The sequence below is a fragment of the Microplitis demolitor genome, chromosome 7, assembly GCF_026212275.2.
Source record: "Microplitis demolitor isolate Queensland-Clemson2020A chromosome 7, iyMicDemo2.1a, whole genome shotgun sequence".
Lineage (NCBI taxonomy): Eukaryota > Metazoa > Arthropoda > Insecta > Hymenoptera > Braconidae > Microplitis > Microplitis demolitor.
The window spans coordinates 4,595,474-4,615,450 of NC_068551.1; the positions used below are offsets into that span (position 1 = coordinate 4,595,474).

Genomic DNA, 19,977 nt, shown 5'->3' on the forward strand with positions numbered 1-19,977 from the left:
CAACAATAAAAGAGAATAGTAACTAACCATCAATTGATGGATAAAAAGAAAAGAGGTGCTTTAATTCCGAGGAATAATTATATCTTTTGTTTGGACATTGTGTGGAGCAGTGAAACGAGATGCGTTGTTTTCGCCAAGCGTTAATGGCCGCTCTTATCCTATCTAGAATCCATCAGCTCGTCCTTTGTCCACTGTAGAATGAATTTTTTTTTTTTGTCTATCACACAAGAGAAAAATGCATTTGGGTTTACATAGAATTCATCCTAATACTTTCTCTCATTACCGTGAATAATAAACTTTTTTTTTTCCTCTAAAACACAATCGTTTAATTAACCGACATTAAATTACAATTTAAATTATATAAACATATATGTACATTTTTTTTTTTTCATAAATTAAATTCAAATGAGAGAAATTAAATATCTTTTAATGTAAAAAATAAAAAAAATATTTTGTGAAAACAAGAAAAAGTTTTCGTGATTAATTAAATTTTCTGAATTTTCTGCACACTTCAAGCGTGAACAAGCGGTGTGTTTACGATCGATATTATTTTTTCGACTGATTTACTCACGTTAAATCGTCTCTTTACTTTTTTGGTTACAGTAAAATCGGTTAAATTGTATACTAGATCAAAGACAATTTATTGAGTAATAATTTCGACTCGGTATTAAGTCGATTTATTATTCCATGGTGTAATAAGGGCACTTGAATATATTTCACTTACTAGTAGGTAGAAGCAATATTTATTTAACAATTGAATATTATTGGACCCGATAACTAATCGTATAATACAGACGGTTAATACGCTCTAAAACCAAGTGTGTTGTCAAAATTAACACACTTCCCAAATAACATTGAAACGCCATAAGCAATCTATAGATATCTAATACACCGTGAAACGTGTTTTAAATGACTACAAAAAACTATAGTTTCGCTTATGGTCTTCAACATAGAACACATTTAATATGTGTTAAAATAATACACTTGTAAAACACTTGGTTTTTAGAGTATAAAAATTGATATAATGAGGAGAAGGGTAAGAGTCTCTAGATGACATCACGATGGGTCTCGTCGAAATGCCTCTTCTTCATCTGCTTCAATGTCCTTTCCGCCCTTCTCTAGTGAGGGTGAACCTTGTCACAGACTGGGGGTAACTCCTGACGTTAGAGGTTACGGGCCTCAAAATGTCTAACGAGCAAAATGGTCGGTATTCAGGAAAGAGTAGCTTACAATTAATTTTAAATAAATTACTTTAATTCAAGAAACCAGCACTAAGCTGTTACATATGAATCTTCGCAAACACGATAATTTTCCAAAAATATAATAAATTTGCTAAATTTTTTTTTTTATCAGCTTTATATTTTTTGTCAGATGAATCTTTTTGAAAATCACTATCTAAATCCTTTCTATTTAATTGTAATTAATAAAAAATTCAAAATCGGTAATGCACCACAAATTCAGCTGCTATTTAATATTTTTTCTTTTTTTTTTCTCCACTAACTACTGGTAGCAGCACTTGTGTGATAGTAGGACTAAAAATTAGAAAGCGGCATCTATGGAAAAAAGGCGGGATATTTTTAAAAAATTTGAATAATAATAATTTTTTTTTTTTTTTTTTTTGTAATAAATCACTTGAAATCGTCGAATAAGATAAAGAGAAAGTATAATCGATGAAATCGTATGCAACTTATTATTCTAGTCAAGATAACATCACGAGACATTCAAGAGCGATGAATTTATCTCAGAGAGCTTTACGATTTGAAATTTAAACAGATTACGTAAATGGTTATCTATGACGCTGACATTCTGATGATAGTACTACGATAGAATTCTAATAAATATATATAACACACTGTATACTAAACATATCTGTATATATCGAAGAAAGTGTTGTGAAGAGAAAAAAGAATGTCGAGTACGAAGACATGTTTCTAAATCGATACTGATTAAATTATAGAGAACAAAAATATCTCTGAGTATTCTTTCCTCTAAAGAAACTAAATTACAGTTTTATTCAAGATTTTTTTTTTTACATCACTCACTTTTTCATTTCCTAGAGAAAATAATTAATTAAATTAGAAATAGTCTCGGCTTCGACGTCGCTCAAGATATTCCGCTCTCTTGTTATAATTAAACAATTTTATTATTTTTTACGCTTCATTATTCTTTAAATTATTTTTAAAAAAATATGCATCAACGCGAGAGGAAAATTTTTTAAATGTAAATTGCTCTAATTTTATAAACGAGATGCTTTACATAATTATATAAATAAAATTCCTGTAAAAATTTCAAAGAGAAGTTGAATTATACTGAAAAATATTACATATAAATAGTTTTAGTTTTTTTATTTATTTTTTTTTTTTTTTCGAAGGAGAGCTAGGAAAATTAACTTTAAAGATTTATTTGGTCAAATGAAGAAACTTCATTTTATATTGCAATCATAGTAATTGATATGTTTTCATTGCAGAAGAAATGAAAAATTGCTAAAATTAGTAGAGATGTAAAAAAAATAAATTAACTTATTTTGAAAAATGTTATTCAGGTAAATGTCATCAGACAATTAAAGAAAAGTGATCTCAATTTAAAATTTATTAAATATTTCATTTAGATAAATCGCTTTTGAAATAATTGAGAATGGTATTTTAATTAAACGCTTACATATACGATTTTATGTAAAACGTAATTATCTCATCAGCATCAAAGGCATAATTTAGCGCATAGCTTCAAAATAAAATAAAATTCAAATTGATAATTTAACGTGAAAATATAAAAAAAAAAAGTTATAAAAATTAAGGGGAACCACGAGGGTGAAATTTTAGAAAATCAATTTTTTTTTTCTTTTGAATATTTTGATAGTTTATACTTTCAAAAATAATATACTACAATTTCAAGTACATATCTTGAATAGTTTCTTTGAGTTACAGTCATCTGAAGAGTAGCCGCTTATCGGTTCTCAAAAATACATTTTTCAAAATTGCTGCAGTTATAACTCGAAGACAAATCATCCGATCGATTTGATTCGAATTGCAGCTTCTTTTATATATGTTTATACGTACCATGAACTCAAGTTTTCCGATCGAATCAAATATATAATTTTGGCAGGCTAAAAATTATCAAATTTTCGCGCGAAATTTGAATTTTTTTTAAAAACTCCGCCATTTTGTTAAATTTAAATTTTTCCTCAGCCCGAAGGCCATGGTACAGAAAATACCTTCTAGTTTAATAAACTTTTTAGTTTTTTTGATTTCATGCACTGTAATGGCCGCTATTACAGCAGTGGGGGAACTTTTTTTTTTGAGCGTTGAGATTGTGAATAACTCAATGAATTTTGAATTTTTGAGTTCAAAAATTTTATCTTGTATTCATTACTTATTCACAAATATATCTGTAAAACATTGAAACATTCCATGGAGTAGTTTTCCTTAAAAAAATTCCCAAAAATGATCTTTTTTTAGCCGGCCACACTAGTGGTCTCCCTTAATTTAAAAAAAAAAAAAAAATACGAATTTTCATTAAAATTTGACTAAAAAAAAAAATTCAAAGGATGATAGAAAAAAATGATAACAAGACTGATAGAAATTTGAGAAGATAATTTCATTTAAAAAATAAATAAATTTATAATTTTTGTTTGTGCTGATATTGATGGACGATAATATTATCAGGTAGATGATTTTCACTGCTAAAAGCTTGCTGGGAATATATATGACGTAGTAAAAGCTGGATACAGAATATATTGATGGCATTCACATATTTCGAGGAAGGAAACAAGTATGAGGGGACGGATAAAATACATGAACGTAGACACGGTTATAGAGAGGCGCGTGAGTGAGTTTCGACGCCAAAAATTGATGCAAATCCGTAGCATGAATATTCAATTAATGTAATCCCGGTAACGTAGTAGTAATAGTAGTGGTAGTAGTGAAAGCTGATATATGTTCATATGTACGTTCGTTTATTCGTTCGTTCATTCAACGGAAACTGGTACGAAGATGAGAACCACGTGGAGGACATCACCGGCTATATATATGTGTAAATACATATAATAGGAATATGAATGAGGATGAGGCGTTAATTTCGACCTTTCCCTTGGTCCCGAGTGTCACCTATTCTCGCTTTATCTCCATGTTCACGCGATCGAAACACTAGCTACCACCAGTTCTTCCTCTTCCTCACTCTCTCATTCTGTTTTCTCTTTACGCTATTGGATTCTCTATATTGTATACATGAGTCGCTAGACTACTCGAGAATCCAGGAGCAAACGTTTGATTGTGAGAGAATAGATGAGAAGGACAAGAGTACAGAGACAGAGAAATGGCTGGAAATACCGTCGTGGTAATTGACGGGAGGGATATGTGGGTTGGCCTAAGGTATTGCTGGCTGCTGAATAGGAGAGTCAGATGTCAGAAGTCACAGTCAGAGGTCCAACCACTAAACCTTTGACAATTGACACATATAGACACACATACATGCACACACACACGCATTCATATTAAATCTACCATCAATTATACAACATTAACCTATTTAATAATTCATTGGCTGTTATTTCACATTCAATACTTACTTATTTGGTTACACCTGTTTTAATAACTCGTGATTTAAATGCTTTTATTCATATTCACTCTGAAACAGACAATTATTTTTACTGTTATTTTTTTCTGTTAAATAAACAACAATGAAGAATTATTTATTTAATTGAAATTGATTGGATTGGATTGATAATTGATATTTTTTTATATTGTTATGACAAAAGAGTAATTAATTTCTGCTGGAAAATATTTATTCAATAGATTTTATAAATTTAATTTATTAATTTAATTGAGAAAAAAATATAATTAAATGGTTGACACTACGAAAGAGAGCTGGTAGCAAATGTCAATACGAACTCGTTACGATTGACATAAACATTAAATTGTAGTAAAGTATTTATATTTTTATAATTGTAGATGAGTTGGGCAAATTATAGGACCACTTTTTAACAAAAAAAATTTGTTGACAGTTATGAGATTTTTAAAATGTATTTTTACTTTACTTAAATTATCAACTCTCTTAAATTTGAAATAGTGAAAATAGTGACTATTCACTGTTTACTAGTGAAAAGTATGTCACTGATTCAAATCGTGGTATACTTTTCACTGGCGATAAGTGACTATTTGCTGCCAAATAGTGATTGTCACGTGATTTTCACTAATTCGATTTTAGAGAGAAATGTCAAAATTAAGAGTGTGCAGATAATTTGGTTTCTCAGTTTTCGAATTATTTAGCTCAAATTCAAATATAGTTAGAATTTCAAAAACCAAATTTTTAGTACACATGTAAAAATTTTGAATTTTTTTTTAAATTAGGATTTTTCAAATAATTATAATTTTAAAAGTATTTTATTTGAATTTCGATTCAAATATTAATATTCAATTTGACATAAATTATTATTATCCATGGGGCTGCAGCTATTATAAAACAAAATCCAAAGTATCAGACTCATACCCTTCTCCCTTCTTCCTTTTACTTTATGCAGGTACACAGAAAAAAAGGATTTCTTGGCGCAAAAAAAAATTTTTTCAGGACAAGTAAAAATTTTCTTGAGGCGTGTAAAATTTTTTGTGCGAAAAAATCTTTTTTTTTTTCTGTAAAAAAGTAAAATTATGGAAATTATCATCCAGTCACCATTCTCTTATTCTACTCTTTCTCTATAAAAATTCATTATTTACAGGAAATTTTCACTAATTCTTTTCAAAAAAGCTCATCGTAATTTAGAAAATGGTTGATAGAAACTACAGCGCGTTCTATAAAATTATCAAATAAATTTTAAGCCATATTTATGATCCTAATATTTAATTATTTATTACAAATGTTTTCAAAAGTAGAATCTTATATACGAAAACTTAATACCGTTATTTTATTTTCAAGTCACGTTTCCGTTATCGCGCATCTCCTTCATACAAAATTTACAAGTGTCTAAATGTATTTACCCGAAAATTCCTACAGATAATCTTTCGAACTCGCTACACATAATTAATAACCCTGTACTTCAGTATTAAATAAAATATAGACATCTTGACATTTATGAAAAAATTGCGTTACGCAAAAAAAAAAAATAATAATAATAATAATAATAATAAATTAATAAATGAAATTTTTTCTGTAAGGGAAAGCATTTAATTGGTTGAAATAAATAAATTTGCACTGTTTGTTGAAAACGAGATTGAAGAAATGTAAGAAAAAAAAACGAAGAAGACTTGCTGTCTATCAAGGAAATTTAATCCATCGTCTAGAGTTCCAAATTAAATTTACAGACGCGTTGGTTCTACTCGTAAACCAGTGGCAGCAGAAGCACCAGCTGAAAGCGGGTTAAAGGTTTTTCTCGTCCCCAAGGGAGGTTAATCGATTGCAGCCAAGGTACAAAAACTATTCGTGCGGTCATTATTCGAATTTTTGTTCTTCATTGTACTGAAAAGTAATTTATCAGACTCGCTCGTTGACATTTTAACAAAAATAAAAAAAAGATATATATATATATATATATATAATCAATGTCTAAAATATCTATCGGAGAAAACGTCAATTTTTCTGTTGAACTAAAATGAAAATTAAAAAAAAAAAAAAATTAATGACAATCAAGCAAATAATTATTTTCATTAAAACCAGAGACATAATTAATGAAAACAGAAAAAAAAAAAAATAAACTAACTGTATTCGAGTATTTGGACTGATGACAGACGAACTTGAGACTTAGCTTAGAAGCTTTCGAAACCAGGGGTTGAGAAAACGTGTGCTGGCATCTGGTTTCGACGTTTCGTCAATTTAGAAATCGAGGAGGAGTTTCCTAGATTCAGAAGCCAGAGAGGAAGAGAACTAAACCGTAGAGTAGACCGAAAGGGATGGGAACCACACAGAAACTAAACCCACATCTCTCATTGCGGAGAGTTGTATAAGTCAGTAGCATCCTATATATCCATCCTAACTGGTGATTTCTACACCCGAGTTCTGAGCTTGTCATGTGATTTATATGAGAACGATTTCGCGTCTGACGGCGCGGGCAATCGCTTGATTATTACTCCGTATAATTGATTGCCAATTGTGTGATAAACATTTTTATTGGACTATCCTTTTCTTTTATTTTGTTTCATATATATTTACGATTAAATTTAATAACAAGTTTTTCTAGAAAAAACAATTTAATGAGCATTAAGAGTTATTGGTTTTATTAACTCGACAATAAATTTAAAATTTTTAATTGGATAGTACAGACTGTATGTGAAATTTTATTTTGAACGTAGGAGAAAAAAAAATAATTAGAATAAAAAATATGGAATATTGGTTATAAACTGACAAGTACATTTTATCGTTAAAGTGACTGTTTTGAAAAATATCAGCATAGAATAAAATTTATAAATATATCCAATAAAATATACTTATAAAGTATAACAAATGAAAATTCCAATTTGAAATATAGTATTTTATTTCCCACACGTGCTATAAAAGTCCATGTAAAATATGCGAGCGCATACTTGGCATAGCATTTAGAGCAAACGAAAAGGATCGTCTCCTTAAAGCGTCCTGGTGGTATTATCCCTATCATAATTCTTATAGCGGCTTACATAAGCTCTCTTGAGGCACTGCCCTTGGCATCTCTACGTCGCCGGCTATTTCATGAGTTCATCAGTCTTCACAACTCCTTTATAAACTTAACATAAGGGTTAAAAGCCTGAGATAACTTCAGTGCATTGTCGTTGTTCTCATACTACTCCAATTGCTATGTTCGTCTCTTTATATTCCTTATCCTTACATAAATACTGACATACACATTAAACTATTTAAACTTTTTCCTTCTTGTTCTTCTTCACATTTTTCTTATTTTAAATACTTTTATTCCGTTTTAACAAAGAAGTCTTAAAAAATTTATGTTTTATTATTATTAAAATTGTCTATATATTACAAACTTATAAAAATATCAGAAATTCATATATAAAAAAATTAAACTGCCCGTAAAATATTTATTAAATTTTTTTCATACTTTCATGTCGAGCTTTAATTATTTTAATTCATATAATCATACAATAATAATAAGGTTACTCATTTTAACTCTTTTCCGGAATTAAACGAATTATTGTTTTTTTTTAACTGTAATTTCGACCTTATATTTACAGTAGGTATATTTTTTGAGTAAATAAAGCTGATTTGTGTTTATGAGAGAAAAGTGGAACGTGTAATTGTAACATTATTATAACTATTGTAGTTAGACAGTTAGAAATTTTGTGTATTTGTGTTGAAAAATTTGGCTAATTTTTTGTATTAATTTTCAACACAGAAATCTGTTAATTTAACACGAACCATGTGTGTTATTATACTTTAACAGATTTTTTATGTTAAATGATTCGAAAATCTGGAATGTAACACATTTCTTGTGTTATTCGAAAATTAACACGAAATTCGTGTTGTTTACCTAAACACCCCCGCGCGTTTTTCATTACTATAACCAAGGAAAGCATTGTAGCAGCATTGTCTGCAAGGAAACTTAGATTACAATTGATTTACAATCAAATATAATCATAGATAACTTTCGTATTTTTATGATCAGGTTCCATGATTTTTTTATTCTCATTTTACGGGAGGATAATTCATAGCTCCGTTTTTTTATAAAAATCACTGAAAATCGAACTAATTGCTTGCTAAAGTGACACAAGTTGTTTTAAGGTTAGATCAGTATACTTGAGTGGGTTAGGTTATGTGCTCATATTTATTAGTTAATTTTAACACGAAAAGTCTGTTAAATTTTCACAAATTTTCTGTCAAAATAACAGATTTTGTGTTCAATCATTTAACATAAAATTAGTGTCAAACATCAACACAAATGCAATGTGTTGAATCAACACTAAAATTTGTGTCGACCATTTGCAACACACAATTTGTGATTATTTTAACACAAAATTTCTAACCGTGTACTGAGAATGACCATATCTCTGAATATATACATACATATAGATGAATGTGTATATAGGTGAAAAATATACATCTTGTTTATGTCAATATAAATTTCTAATACTCTAACAAATTATCAATATTAGTATTTAGTGATTGCGGTCGCAGGATTTATGTTTCTAAACAACCGCATACATAGCACATAACTTTTTAATTATAAAATACAAAAACGATGGAATACAGAGTATTATTGAAGTGAACAATTACATCAAATAAGTTTATGTCCCTACGAAGAATATGAGAATTAATGTTTATCAATAATAAGGTTTAATAGCAGTGAATATTATTGATATTAGCAAATTATTTATTGTCAATCATAATTATATATACAATTCAAATATCATTTAAGCTCTGCATAAATACGAAATATATATAATCTCAATTCAACAACTGTAAATAATAATAATAATAATAATAATAATAATAATAATAATAATTATAACATCAATATTGTAAGTAAATTGAATAGAGTTCTATGTATAGTAAAATTTAAAAAGCTCAACATAGAGAATCATTTGTTATTAAACAAATAATTGAGTGAGGGTGAACAAATATTAAATTATTTAATTAATGATCGCAATAACATGTAACTAATTTATTAACTTGAAATAATTTGTCAGTGATGAATAATAAAAGATAATAGTGTTCAAACGTAAATTAGATAGTATTCGATGGAGTGCGTTCTCAAATGGTAATGTAATAAAGCTATTGTGAAATTAACCCAACCAAATCAACATAACTCTACGCATATTTGTTATTACTGTAGTATCTGGATATTTTATATGGTACCGCAATCTATTATAACTACTTATTGCATTATAGATTCAACTGAATAGTAACGATACCGAAATTTATGTAATGTACATTTTATGGGTATATGTTTGCCATTATACTAGGAATAATTTCAAACGTATGTAAAAGCTAGTAGGGCAAAATGAGACACCATTGTATGATGGAAAAAAAAATTTTTTTTGTAAATGTTTATATAGTCTAGAAAAAGTATGAGGTAAATTGGCTACGTCGAGTAGTGCGACGATTTTTGAATTTTGTCAAAAAAAAAATTGTTTTAATATTTACTATAATATTAAAAATATCATAATAGTTCAGTCGTATCGAAATCGTACTCAAGTCGTGAATTACGATTCACGAATTACGAATCACGTAGAGAAATTCAATAGAAAATCTAGACCGAGGGCTCAGTTATCAAAGTATGAATTTTTTTCCTTTACTTTTATGTGCAAGCGTTATTTCAGAAGACTTCTCTGAATCCTAGAGAAATCAAATAGAAAATCTAAACCAAGGGCTCGGTACTTGAAGAAAAAAAGTATTTTTTCGTCCCGGTAAATTTTTTGTTCTGGTAGCATTACTGGTATTCTTGTAATAAGCAAAACTCGATATTGCTGTAGACATAACACGACAATTTAAATAAAATGAACGTAACCTTACTTTATTGATATGCATGGATTTATGTAAATAGGAGCATTTTTTGTTAGAATAGACGTATTATCAACAATGAGTCGAAAAGTAAAAGAAAAGAAATATTTATCAATAATTTAATTATTATGAAAAAGAATACTTCACGCCTCATTTTAACATTTGCTGACACTTGCGCTCTTATTCCTATTTTATAACAACATTAAGTAAAAACGCGGGAAATAAAAATTGCTATAGGATAAGCATGTAAGCGCTGGAGACACAACTGCACTTGCTATAGTAACATACTATAAAGTTTTAGTCCCACAATAAAACTCGGTATTGCTGTGGGAATTACACCAGGTTTCTTGCAGTAAAAAATACGTTTACTAACTATATGCTTTTTTTTCATGTACCTGAAGATCGAAACGTTTCTTACGCAACGAAATTGAAAATAATTTATGCAAGTTGAGTCTAAAGGTGACTCAAGGGGTAGTTGAGGGTGGTTACAATTATCGTCTAATTTTTCTTTACTTTCGTTCGGTGAAATCATTCCGATTTTCAGGTTCATTTTTTTTCAGCCTGTATCTAGATTTCTGAAATGTTTCACGCGTCAGTCAATAATTGCGACCACCCCCAACTACCCCTTGAGTCACCTTTAGACTCAACTTGGATAAATTATTTTCATTTTCGTTGCGTGAAAAACGTTCTGATCCTTACGTACATAAATATTGCAATATTGCCCCAAATTATATAACGCTTGCTTTTCATTCTTTTCAATCGATTGTTCTATAAAGCAATTTTATAAGCATAATAACAGTTTCCCTAAAACTATTTGAATAAAATACGGATATTGATCCCTGTAATTTTATCATTTATCTTTTGCATATATTTATATAAAGTTAATCACTTATTAATATGCGCAGCTTTGTTACAATGTATATGTGTGCTATATACATAAACGCTTGTATCGATAGTTTGAATATTTATACCAAGCAATTTTGTTTTAAAATATTATACAGAAACTTTATATTACACGATGTAGATAATACATTATTAGGTTATTATACAGAACATTACTGTCTAATAAACTATTAAAGAGTATAAATAGAACCTAATTCGATAGAGGAATGAATAATCTTCATTCTAAAAGGTTGACTATGTATTTTTATTTCAGCGTTAATTTTTTTTTATGATATTACTTTTTTCTGAGCTTTTTACAACTCATATATCGAAGAAAATTGCTATCCCATTCTCATGCTCTTCTTCTTTGTATAGAGTGAAAATGTCTAGGAAGTGCTCGTAATGGACCAACGAGTGCACTTTCATTTATATATGTCTTTTGTTCTATTATATATATGTTCGAACGAAAAAAAAAAAAAATTAAATAAAATGATGAGACAGAAAAAGAAAATCATATACTTTCAAGTAAAATAGTGCAGTTGTAATCAAATAGGATTGTAATCTATGTTCACTTATGTTTTATAAATGGATAAAAATGGTATTGTACCTTGAGTCACATTTTGTTCTTTACTACTCTTATAAAATTTATATATATATTATATGTATCTATTTCTTTTCTTTTTAAGTGAACTCGTTACTGACCTAGACGATTTAAATTTTTATTTGATTGACCTTTAGCGGTTCGCTGCTTATCTATTTCATGCACAGGCTTTTTTGTACAGATAAAAAAAATTTTTCTTTTGAAAATTCATTTCAATAATTTATGATCCTGGTAATTAGACAATTAACAATTTTTTATTTTTCTTGACAAATCAATTACAAAAAAAAAAAAAAAATTCACACGTAGACAAAAAAAACTATAGGTGCAATTTTTCAAAATATTTTTTTTTTACAATTTATTGTTTTAAAATAAAATCTAAAAATTATGAGATGTTCGCGAACTTGAGTATCATAATAATTTTACTTGTGCACAGGAAAATTTTTCAATTCAATTATCGTGACAATTAAAATAATTACTATATATTAAATTAATAATAAAAATTATCACTATCGTAGCAAATGTTTTTCTTCCGAAGTAATTAATCATTTTTTGTCTGTACATCCGATAAATTTGACGGTACTAATTTCTAGTTCATAAAACTCGTATTTAATTTATAAGCGTGCGATAAAATTTTAAGTAATTAAATAATTATTTTTTTTACTATCTGTTAATTTATCAAATAGTTTACAATTAACAAAAAATTACATTTATTTACGTGAATTTACTTGGGATCCTTTTTAATTTTTTTTTTTTTTTTTTTTTTTTGTGTTACGTAAATTTGTTTAAAATTCCGAAAACTACTTTTCTCACGTATTTCCATAGCAGCGTAACACACTGTAAAGGAGGTGAAAGAAGCGCACGTATCAGAAATAAAAAACCTAAACTAAAAATGATAGAAAGAAAAGTTTGATAAGGTACGCGAAAAAAAAAAAAAATAAAAAAAAAGCTGAAAGGTTATTTTTGTTAATGTAAAAAACACGTTTTACCACTCGCAAAAGGAGGCATTCGTATCCTTCTCGTTATATTCCCTTTGACTTTTTATTTTTTTGTATTTTTATTTAAAAAACTCAGTCGTCTCTCATCTCAGTATGTCGACTCTATTATCTCCCTTTAACTTTATATACACGAGTGTAGGCATGGAAATACAGGAATGTGATTCGACGATTGGATTTTCGAATCCACGAGAAAGTATTTACATTATTCATTCTAATTCAACGTACTACATTTCGACAAAAGCATCTTTTGCCTTCCTCGTCTTTATATTCTATTCACATTCGTCTTTTCCCTTTTGTCATAAATTATTTAGGACTTTGTACATGAAATAGATTTCAACTAAAATGTCAAATTTAAATAATTCACAAAAAAAAAAAAAATAATATTTATGGATAGGTAGAATATATTCTCATTAAAAAAATATGGGACGTCGTTTTTTTTAGCAAGTTGCCAATTTAAATTCAGGAATAAAAAAAAAAATAAAATTAAAATAAAGATTGAGGATAATATATTTGAGCATACATACATGTATAAAAATATGTGATGTCCGTATGTATCTATACTACATATATGTGTATAAACATATATCTATATAGATGATTCTCTTGCGGCTTTATAGGATGTCGACTATGACTTCGTGACCCTAGTCGTAACTCGTTCGCCGTTATCCTGGGAAAACGGAAAGCTTCGGACTGCCGGCCCTAGGCCATCTCTGACCACTACTCGCTCTTAAGCGGCTTCATGATTTACGATTTGTGGAAGATAAGACCACGATCTACGTGCTCCATCCGCGAATACTAAACTACGTCACGTTAAATATGTTCGACCGGTCTCAAAATCAACTCGACTCTCATTTCTTATCATTTTTTTTTTTAAACACACGATTATGATAATTTACACTCGACAAAATTTATTATGATTTGATAAATAACAAATTTGATTATTTTTTTTTTTTTTTTTTTTTTTTTTTACGTGACTGCAACTAAAAAAAATTGATAGCGTAAATTCATAATTGTGAAATTGGACCTCAGTTTTAATAATTATATGATTTAAATATTTAATTTATAGAGGAATATATTTTATATTAGGTCACGGTATATATTTGGGGAATTTATTTACATGAAATAAAATAACGGAAGGATTGGATGGAATACACGAGAAATAATTATTTAAATATATAATGTGAAATGTAATCAAAAGTTACAGTGATAGTAATATATATTTGAAATGAATATTTAGTATGATTAATATTCTATTAAATTTCCATCTCTGATGTGTAATACTAACAATACCCTCGCTCGCAACGCCTGTAATCAAGTTCCGTCACCAGGTGCTGCTGACTACAATTATTATTACGACTCAAAATATTGAAATTTGTTTGTTCAAATAAATTCACATTAACCAACGCGCGAAATATTATTATTATAATTATTATTTTGTGTATTATTGAGCAAAGAAAATAGGGGAAAGTTTACAATAGCCAAATATTTTATAATTTAAATAAGATATTCAAAAGTATCATTCAAAAGGCTACTTAGTGTATTGATGTCTTTTCACGGTTTTAATTGTTTTTTTTTTTTAGCAATTTATAGCACGAAAAATTTAATTAAAATTTTTCGCCGATTACCCGACGGTTATAACTTTTTTTTCTGAAAAAAAAAAAAAAAAAAAAAAAAAAATTGAATTTTACTAATATAGGGTAGAAGTACCATTCGTGACCACTTTAGGGCCATTTTTAGCCACTTGAAAAATTAAAAAAAAATAATATGTAATGTACGCAATGACATGTTTTATTTTTTTGATTCGTTCAAAGATAACTTTTTTACTGTATTGGAACAAAATTTTTTTTTTATACTTTTTCATTAATTAATAAAAAATATTAAAGGTCCGAAAATAGAACACTGGCCACGAATGGTACTTCTACCCTATAAAATATATGCTGAAGTATTTTTTGACAAAAAAAATAAGTTGTGATTTAGAAAATAACCCATGGTAAATTTTTTTGAAGTTAATCAAAACAATTTGTATCCAATGAGTCTAAATAACAGTTATTCAAAAAATGGCGCACTTCGTAAATTTTATCTCTTTTAAAAAGTGATAAGTGTCTTTTAAATCTGATTAAATTTTGTTTATGGTAAAAATTACCATCACTTGATTACATTTTATGGCCAATGTATTGAAATAAAGATTAAAGATACATTTCGATAATTAAATGCAATATTTTCGATTCTACTGAAAATCTCCCTTAGTTAGACCTTATTACCCGCAGGTACCTTATTAAAATATTTTTTACAAACATAAATTCTTATCACACATGATTCACATGAATTTGTAAAATATTTGAACCACTGAAAAAATGCAATATTAAGTAAAATATTTCATAGGATTATTATATAAATATAACTTGATATAAATGCATGAACTGTAAATAAATGCCTGTCTGACTATTGAGAGCTACTACTACTTTTTCTTACTACTTGTAGCAGACTTCTTGAGGAACTTAGTAGACTATATAAAAGTGTATTGTATAAGGGCAGGTTCTTAAGAAATACTTTCATGATTAAAAAAATTGAGCTTTCTCGAGGAATTTTAACACATAAAAAAAAAATATATATATATATATAAAATAAAAGCTGTCTCTAAGACATTTCGGAGAATTTTTGAAATTCTCTCTGATCTTTTAGTAGCTTCCAAAGCTCTAGATGTAGTGGAACCAGTAGCAGCAGTACCGGCAACAGCAGTAAGAAAGCTTCACTTGGAGACTTATTATTCTTCTCGCGGAATTTTCCGTCGAGAGGGTTAAGAGGCTAGTCCGATGAGGCGTAGAGTATATTTATATGTAGGTTACGAGAGTGCCAGAGATTCCTTAACGTCTTCAGAGGACAGCACGTAAATTCCTTAGAGATATTTTCTCGGCAGACCGTTAGCTACGAATAAAGGATGTTAGGATAGATAAAGTGAAACTTAAAAGGCTATAAAGAGAATTAAGGGATTTATATTAAAGAAACAATGATAAATGTTTTTCACATAAATATATATAATTTTTCTTTTTAACCATAACGAAGCCTTACCCTTTAAGTAATTTTCCTATTACTAAATATATTTATTTACATTTTTTGAATTTAATTATTAATCGGATCCTTGAAATATATTTGAAAAAATTCTTATTAAAAACTTTTATATTTCAGCGCGTATTAAAAATAATTTTTATAACAAAATTATCAATAATACATATAAGTGAAAAGTTGATGTTTAAAAGAATAGGTGTCGATAAAAGTAACAAGTAAATTTTTAAAGAACGTTCAGACCACAAAATAGTTTATATCGTGACAAGTTAGCCAGTATACAAGTTCAGAAACGCTAGTTGCAGATGTTTATATACGCTTTGTACCGTACTACATCCTTTGTACTGTCACTGTTACGGAGTGTTAACATGACATACGTAACAAAGGACTCTGACGACATAGGGTGTGGACACAGCTGAAAGGGATTGATTCATGATAAAATTTTTAAATGAATCGTCTTTTCCTTTGTGACCATTATCATTTATATCAATAATGATTATTATTATTCTTATTAATAATAATAATAATAATAATAATAATAAATTATTATTATTATTATTATTTATTTTTTTTTATTATTATAATTACAGTGTCAAAAAACCGGGATAAGTCCAGGCGGTATAGGTGTTAAAATTTTCGGTGTTAAATTTTAAGACCGAAAGCGGCCCACACGGAAAAAGATATATCCGGAAATATATTTCGGCAAAATAGCATGCATACGTCAATACTACAGATATAAGTCAGATATATACAATTTTGTCGGAATATTTCTTCGTACGATGTTAAAATAACACCGTCGCTAGTGTAAATATTCTTTACCAGATTTAAAATATATTTCGGTGTTAAAAATACTTTACTGAGTGAATATTTCTACTAACTCGATCACGAAAGTTGAACAGTATTTTTATTAATTAACTAAATTATCGGTGATTGAAATAGTGGGCGTAAAATTGTTCAATTTTTAAATAAATTACGTATAACATAAATAATTATTTAAATAAGTACATAGCAAAATTGAAATTTCCTCCAGATGATATTCATTAAATTTTTATATTTTTTTATACGCAATAAATTTCGTTTACTAATTTCTATGCATAGATTTTTTTACACACCGATTTAACATCGGTATTTAAACACCGCGAAATTACACCTTGCGGTGTTAAATTGACTTCATTTTTACCACCACACTTTTTACAATGTATTATTATTATTTTAGTTTATTATTTACCAAACTTCTGTTTGTCCTGTATATAAATTTTTTATTTACATGTATATATGTACATACACAAATGGTATCGAGTGGCTTTTCACCATTCATCTATTGATAATAGAAGCCGTGTCAGCCAAATATCAAACGTCAAGCTCAGCTTGCTAGAATTGATGAATGCTCGTTATTCATTCTGTCTTCCAACGATTCCGCGGACGAATACTTTCGAAAAGCCAACACTGCTCACGCTCATATACTATATTCAACAGTACTACCTACACACACCCACATATATCTATATATATTCACATATAGTACTATAGAGATGCTTTTGCAGCATGAGCTAGCTACTATGTAACAGAAATCTGCAGTCTTTTCAAATGGAAAATTAGGCCACGTCAATGTATACAAAACCCTACTGAATAACTAAATGAGGATTTATTACATTCTGTAATGATCAATTATTTTTTTACGGCTAATTGATTTATGAGAATCGCGCCAATAACAATGCAACCTTTTACAATTATTATAAAATGATAATAATAATAATAATAATAATAATAATAATAATAATAATAATAATAATAATAATAAGGATTATAATAAGTTATGGATGAATGAAAAAAGAAAAATGTAATAAGAATAATAAAATATCTGAATGTCGATTAATAATTTAATATAAAACTTTTATCCAGGTTATTTATTTCAACTTTAAAAACTTCCTCGAGTATCAAATAAATTTGCTGAAAAGTTTAAAATGAATAAAAATTTTTATTCAGTTCAAATAAATAAATTTTAATATGTATTTATAATAAAGAAAAGTGATACTGTATAGATGATTGATGTTATTATAAACAATATGGATAAAAAAAATTTAAGGTAATAATTAAACTTTTGCCCGAAGGAATACAGTTTCTTCGATTTACATCTTCAGTAGAGTCGCATTTCCAACCTGATTTACTGTCTAGACGTCGAGAAAATTTAAAATTATGATACCCAAGAGTAAGAGAGAAGATATTCTGCGAAGCAGGTTAGAAGATGGTACGAAATGAGAAAAAAATATGAAGAATAAGAAATCAGGGTTTAGAGAGCCTAGAGGTCTTATAACTAACTTATTATATAATCAAATTTGAAAATGTCAACGAATATTTCGCATGTTCTTATTTCTTATTAGCAATCCACACATAGGTTCATTGCTATTTTTGTTCGTCTGTTTTTCTAAAGAAACACTGAGCTAAAAGCTGTGCTCACGTAGAAAAATATATATGTGAACATTATATACCATATATTACATACATTACATATATGAGCGCGAAAAACAGTGTGTTCAAAAAGTTTTGCGTTTATGTTGACATGTAGTGACATCTTTGTTGGCAAGTATGTCAACATATATACGAAATATATATGAATATATATTCTTGAAAAGAACAATGTTACATATGTTACATAGATTTTTCTCATTTATATATTTCTGTACTTTTCCGTATTTTTCTAAGTTTTTTTGAATATTTCAAATTCTGTTTTATAAATTAAATTCAAATTTTCTCGAAATAGTTTGAATATTTCCTTAGGACCTCAAAACATTGATTTCTGATGAAAACTTAATTTTCAAAAATCTAACTTATATTAGTTATTTTCAATTTTTTGAAAATTTTCAATTTTCTTAGCAACAAATCAAAAATAAAATAATAAGCCTTGTGAAAAATTAAAAAAATATCTATTTTTTAAAAATCATAAGGGAGGTAGGGGGGCAATACGGGGCACTTAAAGAAATATTAATTTTTCGTTAAATCTTTTTTTTTTTAATATTCAAAGTTGATACAAAAATTGTCAACTGCCGTTGAAAAAAAATTTCTATGGGAAATTGGGGTGACTCCTAAAAAAGGTGAAAAAAAAATTTCTGAGTATTGAATGAACTTGATTAACCCTTAACGGCCACATGACTAGTCACCCCAGGATTAAAATAAGGGAATTAGTGATCTTACCTATACCTTTCAAATAAATTGGTCAAAAAATTTTCAAAAAAAGGGAATTACCCCGTGTGGCCGTTAAGGGTTAAATTAAATTCCTTATTAAAATTTTTCGACTGAAACTCTTAATTTTTTAAAAAGTTCAATGAAGAAAAATTCAAAATAATTAGACTTTTTTCTAAAATGTCGGGGGTACTCCCCCCCTCTATATATATATTTATAGTTTTCAAAAAAATAATATTCTTACAAAAAGTCGCAAATCAGATATATAATAATAATGATATAAATTTACCAGAAAACTACAGTTGATATCTTATATTATGATTTGGTAATAAATATAAGTACGTTCATTGCTTTCATGCCATTAACTTTAGTCAAGATTGGAGTAATTTTAACGATGACTTTCGTCGTCGCCAGTGTATACTACATAATAAAAGAACGTCAAGTAAGGAGATAAAGAGCCTTACCTTGACTAGCTACTTTATCATATATAATAAAGATAAAACTTTGCCAATTTAGAGCTTTTTATTTATCTTCACTTATAAAAGACAGTTTTTTAAATAATAAAAATGAAAATTGCATTTTTTACCGAAGCTCGAACTTTTATTATTGAATATAAAATCCATATTTTATCGGTAATTAATTAATGTTTTTTTTTACTGATAAAATATTCAATCAATTAAAAGACAAAAATTTATTAAAAATTGGAACATAAAATATGAAATGTGGATATAACATTCAAATAATAAAATATTGAATAAACCGGAAATTTCAACAATAGACGCATTAACAATTTCAGCAGAGAGATGATAAAAATATTAAATATGAATGAGTCAAAATAATATA

At 27.9% G+C, this 19,977-nt stretch overlaps 1 protein-coding gene across 1 annotated transcript in view; it reads right to left on the reverse strand.

Annotated features, from left to right (window-relative positions):
- Nucleotides 1-19,977, reverse strand: part of LOC103580476 (TWiK family of potassium channels protein 18) — a 343,662-nt gene that overhangs the window by 165,538 nt on the left and 158,147 nt on the right. Inside the window, exon 3 of the mRNA XM_008562220.3 lies at nucleotides 4,565-4,623. The gene's annotated coding sequence lies outside the window, so the exon portion shown is untranslated. The remainder of the gene's footprint in view (nucleotides 1-4,564; nucleotides 4,624-19,977) is intronic.